The 14748-nt window shown below is 41.9% G+C and overlaps 1 protein-coding gene across 11 annotated transcripts in view; it reads right to left on the reverse strand.

Moving 5' to 3' along the window:
- The window catches only part of celf5a (cugbp, Elav-like family member 5a), a 197943-nt gene that overhangs the window by 32716 nt on the left and 150479 nt on the right, over positions 1–14748 (reverse strand). The gene's annotated exons all lie outside the window — the stretch shown is intronic.

The raw sequence follows: 14748 nt of genomic DNA on the forward strand, positions 1-14748 counted from the left end.
CAGACTGATCATTTTAAATCTCCACTATAAGTGGGTTTAGTCCCATGTGGGCACATATACTATAGCAGCAGGGGGTAAGTGAGTGGTCAGGGGCTGGAAAGAAGAAAGGAGGGAAATGGTAGACTAATGAAGAGGTTTCTCACATGCTCACACACGCAGCCACAGAGACCCAAGACAATGAGAGAGTCTTTGGTCCTTTTAAAAGCAGGAAGGGGCTCCAGGCAGCTCTAACCTCCTACACACCACACTGTACTGGCTGAAAGCTCCAGTTCTCTCCCTCTTTCTCTTTCTTTTACTCACTCTTTCTCCTTCCCCTTTATTCATCTATCTCTTTCCTGCGTTCTTATTCTCTCGCTGATTCTACATTTTTCCCCTCATTCTTTTTCAACTGCCCGCCTCCCTCCCTTCCTCCCTTTATCTCTCTCTTACTCTACTAATTGCTGCTGATCCAGTGTTTTTTGTGCAGCCAGAGAAATATTTCAGTGTGCTCTTCAGTGAACAATGGCGTGTCTCTCCAGTGAGCAACGAAGGCTGGGAGACACGCCATGAATAACGCTGACTTTTCAACAGATAGCCCGTACGCCACCGAGTCCTGTTAAATGCTTTGGGATCTGATCTTTACCTTGACCTGACACGCTGTGTTTACTGATGTACTCTGGCCTTCCATGATTAATGCCACAGTGCAGCATGTCTCAGTTGGCAGCAGAAGCTCTAAAAATCTTCCTTTTATACAGATTGTTTCTCCAACACTGACCTGTGCCATCACAGGAGACTGAGTGAGAGGCAGGACTAGCAGCTCGAGAGCAGCAAAAAAATCGCCGCCAGGGGTATTGCCCGGTGTCGAGGTGACCTGCGACGGCTATCGATTGTGTCGTGCCGTTGCTGCTCTCTGACCCTGAGCCGAGCCGATACCCACATTCCTGCAGCGAGCACGGCAGAGAGTGTGTATGGACATGGCGCCCAGCTTCGGTTTCAGCGCTCAGCAACCCCAATGATGCACCTTTAAAATAATCACCCGTGTCAGAGCGTTGTCTAGGGAGGGGCATCCCTGGTGCCGGCTCCTTATTGCAAGTGGCAGGATCAGAGGCTATGTATCAAAATGGAAGTGATGCAATGTGACATCTGTCAGGGTGGATTGGAGAGCATTTATCTGCAAAAAAAGAAAAGCCCTGAACTGGAAAATGAAAGGCCAAGATGGTCCTTCCTTTTGCTGGAGGGAGAATATAAATTCTGAGGTTGGATCAGCGAGATGAGTCAAGAGTGGGGGATGGGGCTGGACTGCACATATTTCCCTGAATGCCGTCAGACCAAATCTTACATACGGTCCTGTGACAGAGAGGAGGCCATCTGAGCTCCTACTGTACCTACTTTGGCTCTAGGTAGTAGCTTATGTGGGTCTGAAAAGTACCAGTGCAGAACCTTTAACAGTTCTGTGCCTTTCATTCTTTATTGTATCACAATATCAGTTCACAGTGAATTACACAAAAGCCTCACAGTGTTATTGTCTTTTAAAATTGTGTTTATTCTAATTTATTTTTGCATTATGTGTGACAGAGGTATGGAGACATGGGCAGATGGTGACTGCAGAGTATCTGCTTCTTTTGTATTTAGCAGAAGTTCCTAATCTGCAGCTGCGAGAGAGAAAGAGATGGAGTACATGTTGTGGAACATAAATGTGCTTTGAAAACAAGCTAACAATGCATGAAAACAGATCATCTAGTAGATCTGTTCCACTGTCTAGGATTCTGCTCTGGCTGCTCTCAACTAAAACGCTCCCTTGGGAATTCAGGTCTTGTGTTCATTGCCAATAGAAACATTATCTCATTTATCTACAACGCTGCAGCACAGGCGGTGTGCAAACAGACACAAACAGAGTGAAAACACCTACAGTCATTTACAGATATCTGACAGGGGAGGAAAAAAAACGAACAAATGAGGGACAAAGGGAGGGAGAAAAAAATTAGACGGAGAAACAAGGATACCCTTGCATCCCCTGATACAACGGATTAGAGATAACAGCTCTCCCCCCATGACCACACGCACAGTATACACATGAGTGCATGCCCCACTGTTAACTATCTTGTAACTACAGAGTATTGACATTTTCTCGGTAATCACCTTAACCCGCCTGAGTGCTGCCGACTGCTATTGCTGCTAACTTCCATCCGCTAACTGCAGCTACAAAACTCTCACAGCACCCAAGGCTGCTGCTAATTGCAAAGCCGCTGCTAGCTGCAAGTGTAGTTAATACTAATCTCTTGTTTAATCACTGCTGTGTTACAAGCTGCAGCACATATTACAAATAATCTGCATTTTCACTGCAGTGCAAAGCTATATACATATGTCTGTTTGTGTGAATGATACTGATTTAAACAGAGGGGGGAAAGGTTGTCTTTTCCTTTGGTTTCGTCAATACCTTGTTTCATTACATTTCTGAATCTGGCTCTTTTAAAGAATCTGGACACAGTGATATAAATTGGCAGAGCCTCTGTTACTTCTTCCCTTTACTGTTTGTTTTTTTGTATGCTCTTCTTTCATAAATCCCGAACTAATACGATGAAATACTCAATTTTTCCCTTTCTCCATTTCTTCTAGAGAGTATCTTTCTTTCATATTTAGTGTAAAAAAAAAAGCTTTTGACAGAAACAGCGATCTACCAATTCATGGCTAAAGATGAGATTCAGAAGAGTGCCATGCTTATGCATGCTTTTATAAGTCTAATAAAAGGAATGTGTATTTATGCTTCTGCCTTTGTGCATACATAAAATAGTAGCCGTTTTTGCGCAGACCTTTATGCATCTGGTCCAGTACTTCCTGGACCATGTTCAGTTGATTTCAGTTGTCACAGTAATTCAGGAGCACCTCTCTGTGTATCCTTTATCAGAAAGAAACTAAATTCAATTTGTGATTCACTGACAGCTTTTAATAGCTTTCTCAGGTAATGCTACTTGTAAGTGGACTGTATCTGACTGAGTACTGTTTTAACTGAATATTAGGTCACATACAACCGTAAAACAATGCAAAAGGCTAAAATTGCTAGCAACTAGCATTCCTCTTTCACTACCTTTAAAAACACATGCCTTAGCAATAGCTGTTCGAGGCTAGCAAATTGCTCCAACTGTGCAGTTTAACACAGAAAAACTGAGGAAAATAGTTGTATTGTGGTCTCCTTACATCATAATGCAACCTAGTCAAGTTGAATATCATATTAAATTAGAGAGACTCTGCGGGTTCTGTAGTTATTAAGAAGAAATATCATCACCTAATGAATTCAGGGGTCCAATAACCACCAGCAAGTTCGCTGTGAAAACTGTACTGCATGCTGGCATTAAGATGCATTTACAGCTCACTGTAGCAGAGTACTGTATTCAACTTCAGTGACACACCACTGATGTCCTGATATTCACCTCCCCATCATGTTTAATTTACTCTGAGTTACTAAACAGATGCTTGTTTGGAATAAATGCATTGGAAATTAAACTCCAGAATAATGAATTGGCAGTGTGCTGTCTCGTTATAAATATTGATTTCCTATAAGATTTATAGGTCCATTTGAAGCTGCTCTAATCAATATAAACTTTTCAGACTAAGCATGTTGGCCCTGCGTGAACTCTTAGAGTTAACAGCACTAAAGCAAATTAAATCAGTAATATTTCATATCTCAATTTTTCATGCTGTTGCCTAACCATTAAACTACGTGCATGACAAACAATAGCGCAGTAATCCCTTTCTCATGCGTGTGTTCTCAAGCTCAAAAGCACAATACTTTCTTCTCTTTGTTTCCACTGGAAGTTTAAAAAAAATCTCCTCTTCACAATAAACAAAAATACACCACATCTCCAGCACAGTCTAATATACTGTAGACTTATTGCGCTGCGTTTGATGATTACGCTACATTACTATGCAAGAATTTGACAGTGGATTGAGACTTTGTGAATAGCAATGGGGCAGAATGGGAGTTTTTGGAGCAACAAGATGAAAAGAAAAAAAGAGAGAAGCCGGGGAAGAAGAGACGCAGAGAGAGGGAGAGAGTAAATGTGTGGGAGAGTGGGAGTGATGAGCCCATACTGTAAGTTGCTGTGCATACAGTCCTGTAGTCCTTGATAAGCCAGGATGGATGAAAGAGGCAAACCATTGGAGTGGGTAAATCATTGTCAGCGGTGGGTAGGATGAAGGAAGCAAAGGGACGTGAGACAGGAAGGGAATGGGATGGAAATGGGAGTGAAGGGAGGAGGGAAAGCATACCAACAGCTTTAGGCGCTCCCTTGTTTTCAAATTTCCCTTTTCTAACTGTCTCTTTCTCAATTATTTGCAGCGGAAAGGCAGTATTATGGAAGGAGTGAGAGATATTGTGACAGAGGGAGAGCGTGCGCTGTAGAGAAAAAGTACTTGTCGTAAGGATGGGGAGGTTGCTATGACAACTACTTATACAGCGGGCTGTCAGTCATGTTTCATTGGAGTTTGGAGAGGAGGAGATGAATGAAAGGAGCAGAGGAGTTGGGGAAGGAGGGGTTGGAAAAGGGTCATTTCTCCATCTGTCTGCTGAGCCCGAGTGTAAATTTGACTGTCAGGCTTGCAGATAAGGACAAATTATGAACAATATTAGCAGGCTGATAAAAGGGAACAATAATGAATGGATAAATATATTAAAACCAAATGAGATAGCATCCAGGCAGAAACAGGGGCCCTGAGAAGCCATCCAGGTTTTCTCATTTGAAGGGGAAGATAAGAGCCAGGGAGAGGCTATGAAGGGGAAGGATCTACCATATTAGAGTTAGCTACTGTAGCATACTTCCTTGTCAGAAGAAAGAAAGAACCAAAAATCACCCTGTAGCAGGAATACCAAACACTCTCCCTCCTTCACAAGCCTATTATACTTCTCCAGTGAGCAGGATGCCACACAATAACAGTGTCAGCATGTGTTCAAGCATAAAAAACACAGACTGAATGGAATGAAATTAATTAACCCTAAGAGATCACAGTTCTTAGCCAGTGGAATTGAATCCAATTTATTACATATAGGGCTCTAACTAGGGTTGTGTTTGCATTAATGAGATGCGTGCATGGATGTGTGCAAGTACAGCACGTGTGCACTCTTGTGTATAGGTGTGCTGAGGGCATCCTCTCCTACCCTGGGTATAGCAAGGACCACGGATAAGAATGGAGACCAATAAGGCAGCGAGCCTGAGGTTTGGCTCGGCCTCGAGATGAGAAAACCCTGCCAAATTAACGTCTGAATAATGAGTCTTTTATGTGCTGCATTAATGCCACAGAGAGGATGGACACATTTTGTCATAATGTTGGAGCCACATCACACACAACCCAGTTAGCAGGTTCCACCAGCACACCTTTAACTAAGGAAGAAATATGGGTTGATGGAATAGTTTGTTTACCAATTTCTAAACTAAATTAGCACTCCTGTGTGTGTGCAGCTGTCTTTTGAAGTTTGCATGCTAACCCACTGAGTTGACAGCACAAACCGTAAGGCCTACCATGCGCCCGCCCTAATGAGGTAGCTTATTAGCGCTGTTTTCCTTACGACTTCAGATGTTGCTTGGAAACAGCACAGCAAAGAAAACAATAGTGTAGATCCAACCAAAAAGCCATCAAACTTGGAGCTCGCTGATGTGCAAATTCAACACATTGTTGAACCTCATATGACTGAATGAAGAATGAAAACTAGATTTACTGACTGAATTTAATTGTTTATGAATGCTAAACACACTGTATTTTATTTTGATGCTCTACAGTCTACAGCACCGTCAACCATACATTAGGTCTACAATTCATTTTTGACACGTTAGCTTTAACAGGCGCTACAGACCTGCTTCTCTAACTCTTGCAGCGCCTGTGGTGACAATGGCTTGACTTCATGTCATAGTGTCATCATGTTGGTGTTGAGGCTTGTCATCGGCAGCCGCAGCCCGTAAAACCCATCAGTAAAAATGCCATACAGCGGTGCACACAAGGCCTTGATAGTAATTCTTCAGAAACAGTGCATCCCTCAGTAAGCACCCCTCTGGGACAGATTCCGCTTCACCGCTTTAACATACATATAGGTATACGCTGCAAACATGCGGGAAGCAACACACAAAGTATGCAATTATCTAAACACACAGACACACGCACGCACAGAACAGCAACTACATCAACAGGCACACTAAAAGAAACATTTACTATGCATGGTCCATGTATCGTATACACCGAGAGCCAAAAACACTGTACAAACAAACATGATTGCAATGAGTAGGAGGCTGCGGTTGGTAAGTGTTGCATCACAAGCCCTATAGCGTTTTAATCGGGCCAAAGAGCTTAAGATCAAACGGTAACGTGTTACCAAACAGCAGCCTCATAAGAAAAGACAGCTTCTATATGCCACAAACATGTCCCCCACACACCAACCGAGTCTTCTCCATTTCTGAGGGGATTTGGAAACTAGTGATCATGAATTCTTTCTGTGCGCTGGCAGAAATAATGATGGATAGCATATATGACACCTAAAAGACTCACCTGTGCATCTACACACGCTCACACACGTTTGTATATAAATGCGCATATAAACACATAAAATGCACATACAGCAAAGATTGTACGCATTAATGCGATCTAATGGCTGCTTTGTTCGGTGCTGCTGGCTGGGGGATCCCAGCAGCATCTTGGCCCCCACTGGAAGCCTTGAACATACAATTACAGGCCCCTGAATTGGTTCTCCCTCCTCTAAACGTTCCATCTAAGACCTCTGAGGTGTGTAAGTGTGAATCTTGGCGTGCACGGTTGTTTTGTGCGCTCTTGCTTTCGGTACAGTTACAGTCAGCTCATCGCCCAGTTGACAGCTTACACTCCCACCTCAGAGGAGAGCAGCTGAAAGGAGAAGAATAGAAGCAGAAATTGCTTAAAATATTTTATCGCCGCCATATACGTCTCAGCAAATTTACACTCAATATGATAACAAATGTGAAATATTACTCACAGCTTTGTGTCGACTTCAGTGCATTAAGGCGCTGGTCATAAATCCTGAAACTGCTGTGCAACTTGCCTACGTAGCTACTGTATATAAACATTTACAATATGGCTCTGCTATTTATATTCTCTCCCTTCATAATGCCATCTGAAGGGCATTTTGGCATCCGTTATATTATGGATTTTTTTCTCCCACATTTTCCTCTATCCCATTTATTGCCATTCTTCTTTCCCGTCCAGATTGTATTTCTATACAGTAGAAGGCCTTTTACCTTTGGCAGTATTCAACACAGCGCTAGCCTGTTTCTTAATTATTTTCTCATCGCTCCACTGACACTGATTCATGAGGGTAACGGTGGACACACCCCCATGGCCAGCCCCCTCGCCCAGCCTCCTCCCCACCACCCCTTCACATAGTTTTTCTCTCTTTCCTACCTCTTCCTTACAGTAGAGTTGTTCTCAGCTTACAGATTCAATCATCTCCTGGACGTTATTTTTCTTTCTCTCTGGTCCCATTTTTGGCCCCTTCTGCCTCAGCATCTCCATGTCTTTTCCTTCTCTCACATTACCCTGTGATTATCTTGGCTGGCTAATGAGTTACCTTCATGGCAACTCATTAGCCAGCCAAGATAATGCTTATTTTCAATTAATTCACTTTGTCTTATATGGAGAGGAAATAATGGACTTCATAAAGAGATGACTAAGGACTTCACCATACATTGAATCAAACCAAGCTCCACAATCCCCCCCTACGATGTGTCATATCAGTATCCTCTGACTTCTTGACCTCTCACCCCAAACAGCCTGGTTCTGCCGGAGGGTTTGTTCCTGTTAAAAGGGAGTTTTTCCTTCCCACTGTCGCCAAAGTGCTTGCTCATAAGGGTTATATGAATGTAGGGTTTTTTTCTGTATGTTTTACTGAAGGGTCTATCATTAGGAAAACCATCATTAGAAAAAGGACAATAGGAATTTTCGCGGTAACGCAAAGCCGAACTAATATCTTAGAGAGCAACACAGTAAAGCAAGTAAAAGTGAATAGAAATGATGGGAAAATGGGCGCATGAGTTTGCCAGAGAGAGAGAAATGAACCAAAGGAAGCTTAGGAGGAGAGAGCGAGGGGCCATGCCTAACTCCAGCTCAAGAGAGAGTGAGGACGTACCAGAATATGGGCTATCTCTCTGAAGCTTTGTCTGCAAGAGCAACTGAGCTGGCAGATGACTCTGCTGCACATGGACAAAAGAGGCTTACAGGCCACCCTGCATGTCAGCTTTCCCCAGCCAGAAGTGTGAGAGCTGTAGGGGAATATAAGGTGCACTCATGCACTCACCTGACTAGACCTACAGAGACCTCGGTGAAAGTGGATTCAGATTTTCTCTATGACTATACAGAATGACATCAGCCAGCAACTTTGGTTTCCATAAATTGTAGTCTGGGGCAGAGCGTTTCTTTACTCGAAAAAAAAAAAACTGCAGTGTTAACAGTTATAAGATGGGGGGGAAATGATGTATGAGGCGAGGGTGCAAATACATAAGTAAATGCATAAGCTCTAAAGCACGTTACTGGCATATTTTTTATACTTTCCTGTTTCCATATTATTAGCTGGAGCAGATTTTTCAGGAGGCAAGATGCTAAACTTGGAGATGCTTTTTTGGGAACCTTTTCCCTACTTTTTCTCGTGTGTTCTTTGTATGCACAGCCTCTGTACTGCTGATATGACTGCAGGGGGAGGACCTAACACTGTCAGTCACATTGACAGCTAAGCTGCCTTATCTGCTCTCTGCTGGTGCACTTTTAATTGGCTAGAAGGTCAATCTGCACCTTTTAGAGGATGTAATTGCACCAAAAGCATTTCATAATCCAGGACAGCCGTACTGTTTTTTGGGCCTAAGGCGAGCATGTGCACGAGGCTTTCATATTCTTGTGATTTTTTTTTTTATCCCTACTTGTAAGAATAATCATTTTGGGGAGTTCTGCACCACTGTACTAATGAACTCCTGCAAAGGTTTTTATAGCAGAGCATTTATAGCAGAGAAATGTGTGTGATGACTGAAGGTATCTGCACGATTATTACTGTAGATACAGCACGAAGCTTACGTTGGAGGCTCCTGACACAAAAATTTGACGTCAGCTGCTTGCTGTTGAAAAAAAAGAAAAAGAAAAAGCTGTGCTGGTTTGTGTTTTATCAACACGACAAAAATTGTTACAGGTTTGTAAGGAGCAGAACTATAAGAAAGGAAAGATGCATCGCCATCTTCATCAAAGCTAATGCTAGTGGATGAAGCAACATCATACACCAGCCGAGCAGGTAGTTCTTTGCAGCATATTTGTAAGAATATTTCACCGGAGAGAAAAATAATATGCATTTGACAATATAACAATGTACTTGCTTTTCTCTTTCACTTGTTTTTTCTCTTCCATCCTGGATAAAGGCATTTCAATTTTCTCAAAAAAAAAGCAGCCGTACATGCTAAAAACACACTATTGTTGCAGGTGAGAGGCTGAGTGACATTACAAATCTTAGAACGTTGAGGCATGTTCCTTTTTTGGGGGGGCTGGTATGGAGGATGGGTCGATTGATATCAGAACTGAGAAAGATGAGTGTGGATATGCACATGTTTGAAAGCACACACTGAGACTTGTGCATGTGTGTAAATTTGTGTTTCTTCAGCTTGCACACTCGTTGGAATGGGCAGCTCTCTTTGTCTACCTCCCTAATTTCCCTGACAGCCCATTTGTTTTCATTTCGAGGATATTTTGCTTCATATATAATGAAATAAACATCTATATGTTGTGCAAATCATCAAGAGGAAAGCTGGCATTCCTCATCCGATGTCAGATACATGTTGGCATTGCTATTATACTTCATCCATCAGTTTTATTGGATTTGTTTATTGTCACAGCAAATCATCTAGTGTCCTGTATTAAAGGAAATTGCAAAGCCTACACCCTGTCTAAGAAACCAGTGAACTGTAAGACTACCATACTTTCCGATTTAGCGTGCAGAATGTGTATCTTGGAATAGGATTTTTTTTTGAGGTAGTGAAAAAAATTTGAACCCGTCAAGCTAGCACGTTACAGCATTACTTTGGAAAAGGACTGTCTTTTCTTTTTCATCAGCTTAGACCAAACTATCAGGCAGATGGCCTTTTCCTCTACCCCTCTCTCTTCTTTGCTTCCTCTCTCTCTTACTGACAAACCTTACAGTAAGCATTTTAATTCCCCCTGACCTTTACTGATCTCACCCAGGCAGTTTTGCCCATTGCTTAGGGCCAAAACAAAATGAAATTTGAATTTCCGCTCAGAATAATTTAAGAAGATCCTTTCTATACAGGGAGTCTCAACTATTTTGTAGTTTGGGTGCTGCCAACTTACTAAATAGACTTTCCGTAAGAGCTCTCTCTCTCCCTCTATTTTTCTTTCGCCTGTGGGACTGGGGGATCACATATAGTGTGATTTGAGCGTGTGAGAATGGGAAAGACGGGGGAGACTGAGTGAGCACAACATCCCCAACCAAGTCCTCTGTTTCGCATGTATGTGTGCACAAGCACATAGCATACACACAAACACAGACGTGCTCCAATTCCAGCACACTGAGCACCAGAGGGCTTTGTGTGCAAGGCTGAGAAATGCCATGTCAGCACGTACCACATGGAAGTTTAGAGGGGAGGGAAAAGCTAAATAGTATAAAAAAAAAGGGAGTGTGTGATGAAAAATGCATGGAGGGGAAAGGGGGACAGAGGCTCCCTGTACACAGCTGTCTACTAGGAAGCTCCTAAGGATCTTTACACTCTTTATCCAGTTGCCTCTACTGACAGTGCCCGCTTCCCTGACTGACCACACACCTCTAAAAGTGAAACTACATAAACTTATGCATCCTCAAACAAGAAATATTTGTAGATATTGCAGCTGTAACACCAGTGGTTTACACTTAATTCTGCAAAACAGTGAAGAACTTCAGTTAGTAGCTGAAAAACTATTTTGACTTTATTTCCATCCATAAATGGAAATGCACAGAGCTTTATCCGTGTAGCACAAAATACTAAACCAAGGTGACTTTTTCTAAAAGCGTGCTCATGTGCAAAATTAGTTTGGAAGGAAAATAAAACATATATTAATTATATACAAACAACTGATTTAGAATGTAATAAGATGCCTTTCTCCTGCTAAAAAAGGTTGCTTCAAAGCACAGCACAGCATAAAATAGATGCTCAAATACTCCTCCAACCCACTTTCAGTTTAGTTGATTGCAAACCTTGTAAGCTGTCATGCCGCAGTCTGGTGCTGGTTATAATCAAAGAAGTACTGTTCGGCTCTATTCTTCTCTATTCTCCCAGACAACCTTCACAAGTCTCCTTAATCACACTGTAGAGGTGACGTAAGGATAGAGAAACACTGGTAATTAGACAACTGCAGAACAACTCAATTAATCTGAAATCAACCATCTTGTCCAACTGTGCTCACATAAGAAAAAGGTGATTTGTCAACATATGTATTTATGCTATGGATATTCATTTTCCACTACAGGTATTTTGGTTAACTATCTTTTCCCACGGTGTTCGTTTTTACTGCATAACTGCACGACAACGTTAATCTGCAAAAGACGCCCATGTTGACAAACCCAGTTATAGAGCTTTAGGGGGGAAAGGTTAGGTATCAACACAGAAACGGAATGTAAATCGGCAAAGCTCTTGTAAGACACACCTCGAATGAGCCTACTAGACCAAACCCTGCTCTTTCAAATTAATTCATCGTAGCTTGGGCATTTATGCACGCTAGTAATTGTGGTTCGTGCTTAAGGTAATGTCGCTGTGCACGTGTTATGTTCTGGGTGTTGTTATGACAGGTCATGCTTGTCAGACGGCACGCAGACATGTTGAGCTCGAATTTGATTTTAATCCTCTCAGTGCTTCATCAGCGCTTTATCAATCACACCACCTGTTCTGGGAGGATTGGGTGTTAGCGAGTCAAAAGAGACGAGGGACGTCTGCATTTCAAATATCAATCACCGCCCAGTTTATTGAAGGATTATCTGAAATTAGTTTAGTTAATTCATCATTTTAAAGGACAGTTGCTTTGCTCCTGATTAGTTATTGTACACACTTGTCAATTACAGATCCCTGGAGAGTCTGTGCTGTGAGGAAAAGAAAGAAAGGAGACAGTCTGGTAGAGGAGTCAGAGAAATAATTAGAGAATAAAATACAGAAGGAACGGACTCGGCCATCACCTCACTGAAATTAAAGATAAATATTTTCGTCTCCCTGCTAATACGTTGATATAGCTGCAGAGTAAATAAAAAAAATGAAGGCACTAAATATTTTTTCTGGTTTGTTTGTGGAGGTGGATGTTGTGTGGCGGATGCGGTTATAGATGTTGTGAATTAAAAGAATCAATGTGTGAGCCTTTGTACAAAGAGGCCAAGTGGAGACCATCGCATTGACCTCTCCGCAGGTTTCTATTCCCATAGTTACTGTTGCTACGATACTGGGCTCAGCTCACCACGATATAAATGGCTAAACAGAGAAACCCTGTCAAAACCCGGTCAGAGACAAACACTGAATGAGGACGTACAGTAACGTATTTAATGCAATTTCAAATGTACAGTTGATTTTTTCCCATTTATCATAAATGATATGACTAAATAACATAGCAAGCAGTTTTTAAAAAATGAATGTGAGGTCAATATTGAAGTATGAAAAACACTATTTTAGGTTTATTTGACATTGAACAAGCATGCCAACTTCTACAACCATATATCATGAACACAATAGGTTTTTAAACCAGTGTGTCTGTCCAGAAAACATGTTTTAAAAGCACAAATCATCGGAGAAGGACAAAGAGAAAAATATAAACAAGCTTAAAATGTCCGCGGACAACAAGGACACTGTTCTTTCCAAACTCTGTTTTAAAATGATTTCAACTACCACACCCAAAATAACAATAGCTCAAATCTATTCATGCATTGTTTGCACCTGAACAACACAGGGACGACTGATTTTGCTTTACAGTGGCTGTTTGTCCTGTTTCAGTAACCCACAATATTCATTTCTCCTTTTTCTCTCGTCGATGTTACCATCTCGATGTAAATAACGGTGGGCAAAATATATCTCATCTAATAGCAAAACATTTTGACGACCTGCCTAATGTTGTATTCGTCCTCCTCTTAGTGCCAAAACAGCTCTGACCTATCGAGGCATGGGTAACTCGACCTCTGAAGCTGTGCTGTGTTATCTGCGCCAACATGTTAGCGACACATCCTTTAAATCCTGTAAGTTGTGAGGTTCCATGTATCGGACTTGTTTGTCCAGCACATTCCACAGACGCTCGACTGGATTGAGATCTGGGAAATTGGGAGGCCGAGTCAACACCTTATTTTTGTGCACCTCAAACCTCATGTGCCCGTTGTTGCCGCTTTCGGCGGTGGATAGAAGTCAGTGTGACTGGCACCCTGACTGGTCTGCTGCTATGCAGCCCCATACACAACAAACTGTATTCTGACACCTTTCTGTCCGAATCAGCATTCAATTTTGGGGCAAAACGAGCTACAGTAACTCATCTAACATAACCATGAGGACAAAATGTTCATTTGCTCCCTAATATATCTCACCTGCTAACAGGTGCCACGGTCAGTATTTTTCACCTCACCTGTACATTTCTGCCAGCTCTGTAAGTACCTGTAAATATAGCTACAGGTATCACACATCATTAAAACAAGTCATTTTAATTGGCTGTTGAAAAATCCTGAGCCTCTTGCAGTCAGTAACAGGCACTACTTATACACCTCATAGATATCTCATACTAAACACCTGGGGCACGCTGGGGCTTCCAGACAGAATATTATATAATGATCACTTTTAATAATCAGCAGCTCTCTATAGGAAGTCCAATTTCTTCTTCTAGAGTGTTGATTCATTTTACATGGAGGTTTTTGCATTACTATTTCAATACGTTTTGCAATTCAGCGCCAAAGTGAGAAATGACGTTAAGTGTGTGTCCCCGTCACTTCAATGCACATGTTTCATGGCGCATATCAAAGGAAGAAAGAAAATGGATCCTAAGGTAAGCTACATGGTTGGTTTCAGTGAGAGCTAGCGGGGAGCAGGGTTTCTATTGCAAACCAGCCCAGTTAGAAGTCAAAGCTCGTGTGAAATTAACAGAACATTGAATATACTGTGTTATGTCAACCCTGTCTGCCTCTTTCTACCTGGACTCCTCCAAACCACTTTCACTCAATTCACTATTGCTCCGGTACCTCGCCCCTTCCCCGAAGGTAAAATATCCCAGGAAGCAATCCAACAAAATTTGACCCAATGTTCTCCTTGTAAAAGCAAAACTAACCCCATGTGCACAGAGGCAGGGCAGAGAAAAGGGGAGAGGGCTTTCATAAATGCAAACCAGTGTGCTCTAAAACCACAGGGGTGAATATAACCTTTTGCATCAGAGGACAGAGTTATTAGCAAAGCCAAAGTCAGAGCAGTCATTTAACCGTCTTCACAGTAACTGCTTCTCCCATTTGTTTCAGTGGTGAATCCTAAAAAAAATATATATATATATACAAAGAAGGTAAGGAAAGTACAAATGCCAGAAAATGAAATAATGGAGTGTTTCTAAAATTTCCAATTCAATTTCCTCATGCTGACCTGCTGGTACAAGAGAAATCAATGCAGCTTGGAGTAAAGCGTTCTGAAGTGAGGGATGGCAATAGTCTCCTTTTTTCTCGTAAAAGCAAAGACCATCTTTGTTTTGGAAGATCACTCGCTGAAAAAAATAAATCTCTCTAGAGTAAAATAC

Source organism: Haplochromis burtoni, unplaced genomic scaffold, assembly GCF_018398535.1.
Source record: "Haplochromis burtoni strain Fernald_Lab_line unplaced genomic scaffold, NCSU_Asbu1 Contig_13, whole genome shotgun sequence".
NCBI classification, from domain to species: Eukaryota; Metazoa; Chordata; class Actinopteri; order Cichliformes; family Cichlidae; genus Haplochromis; species Haplochromis burtoni.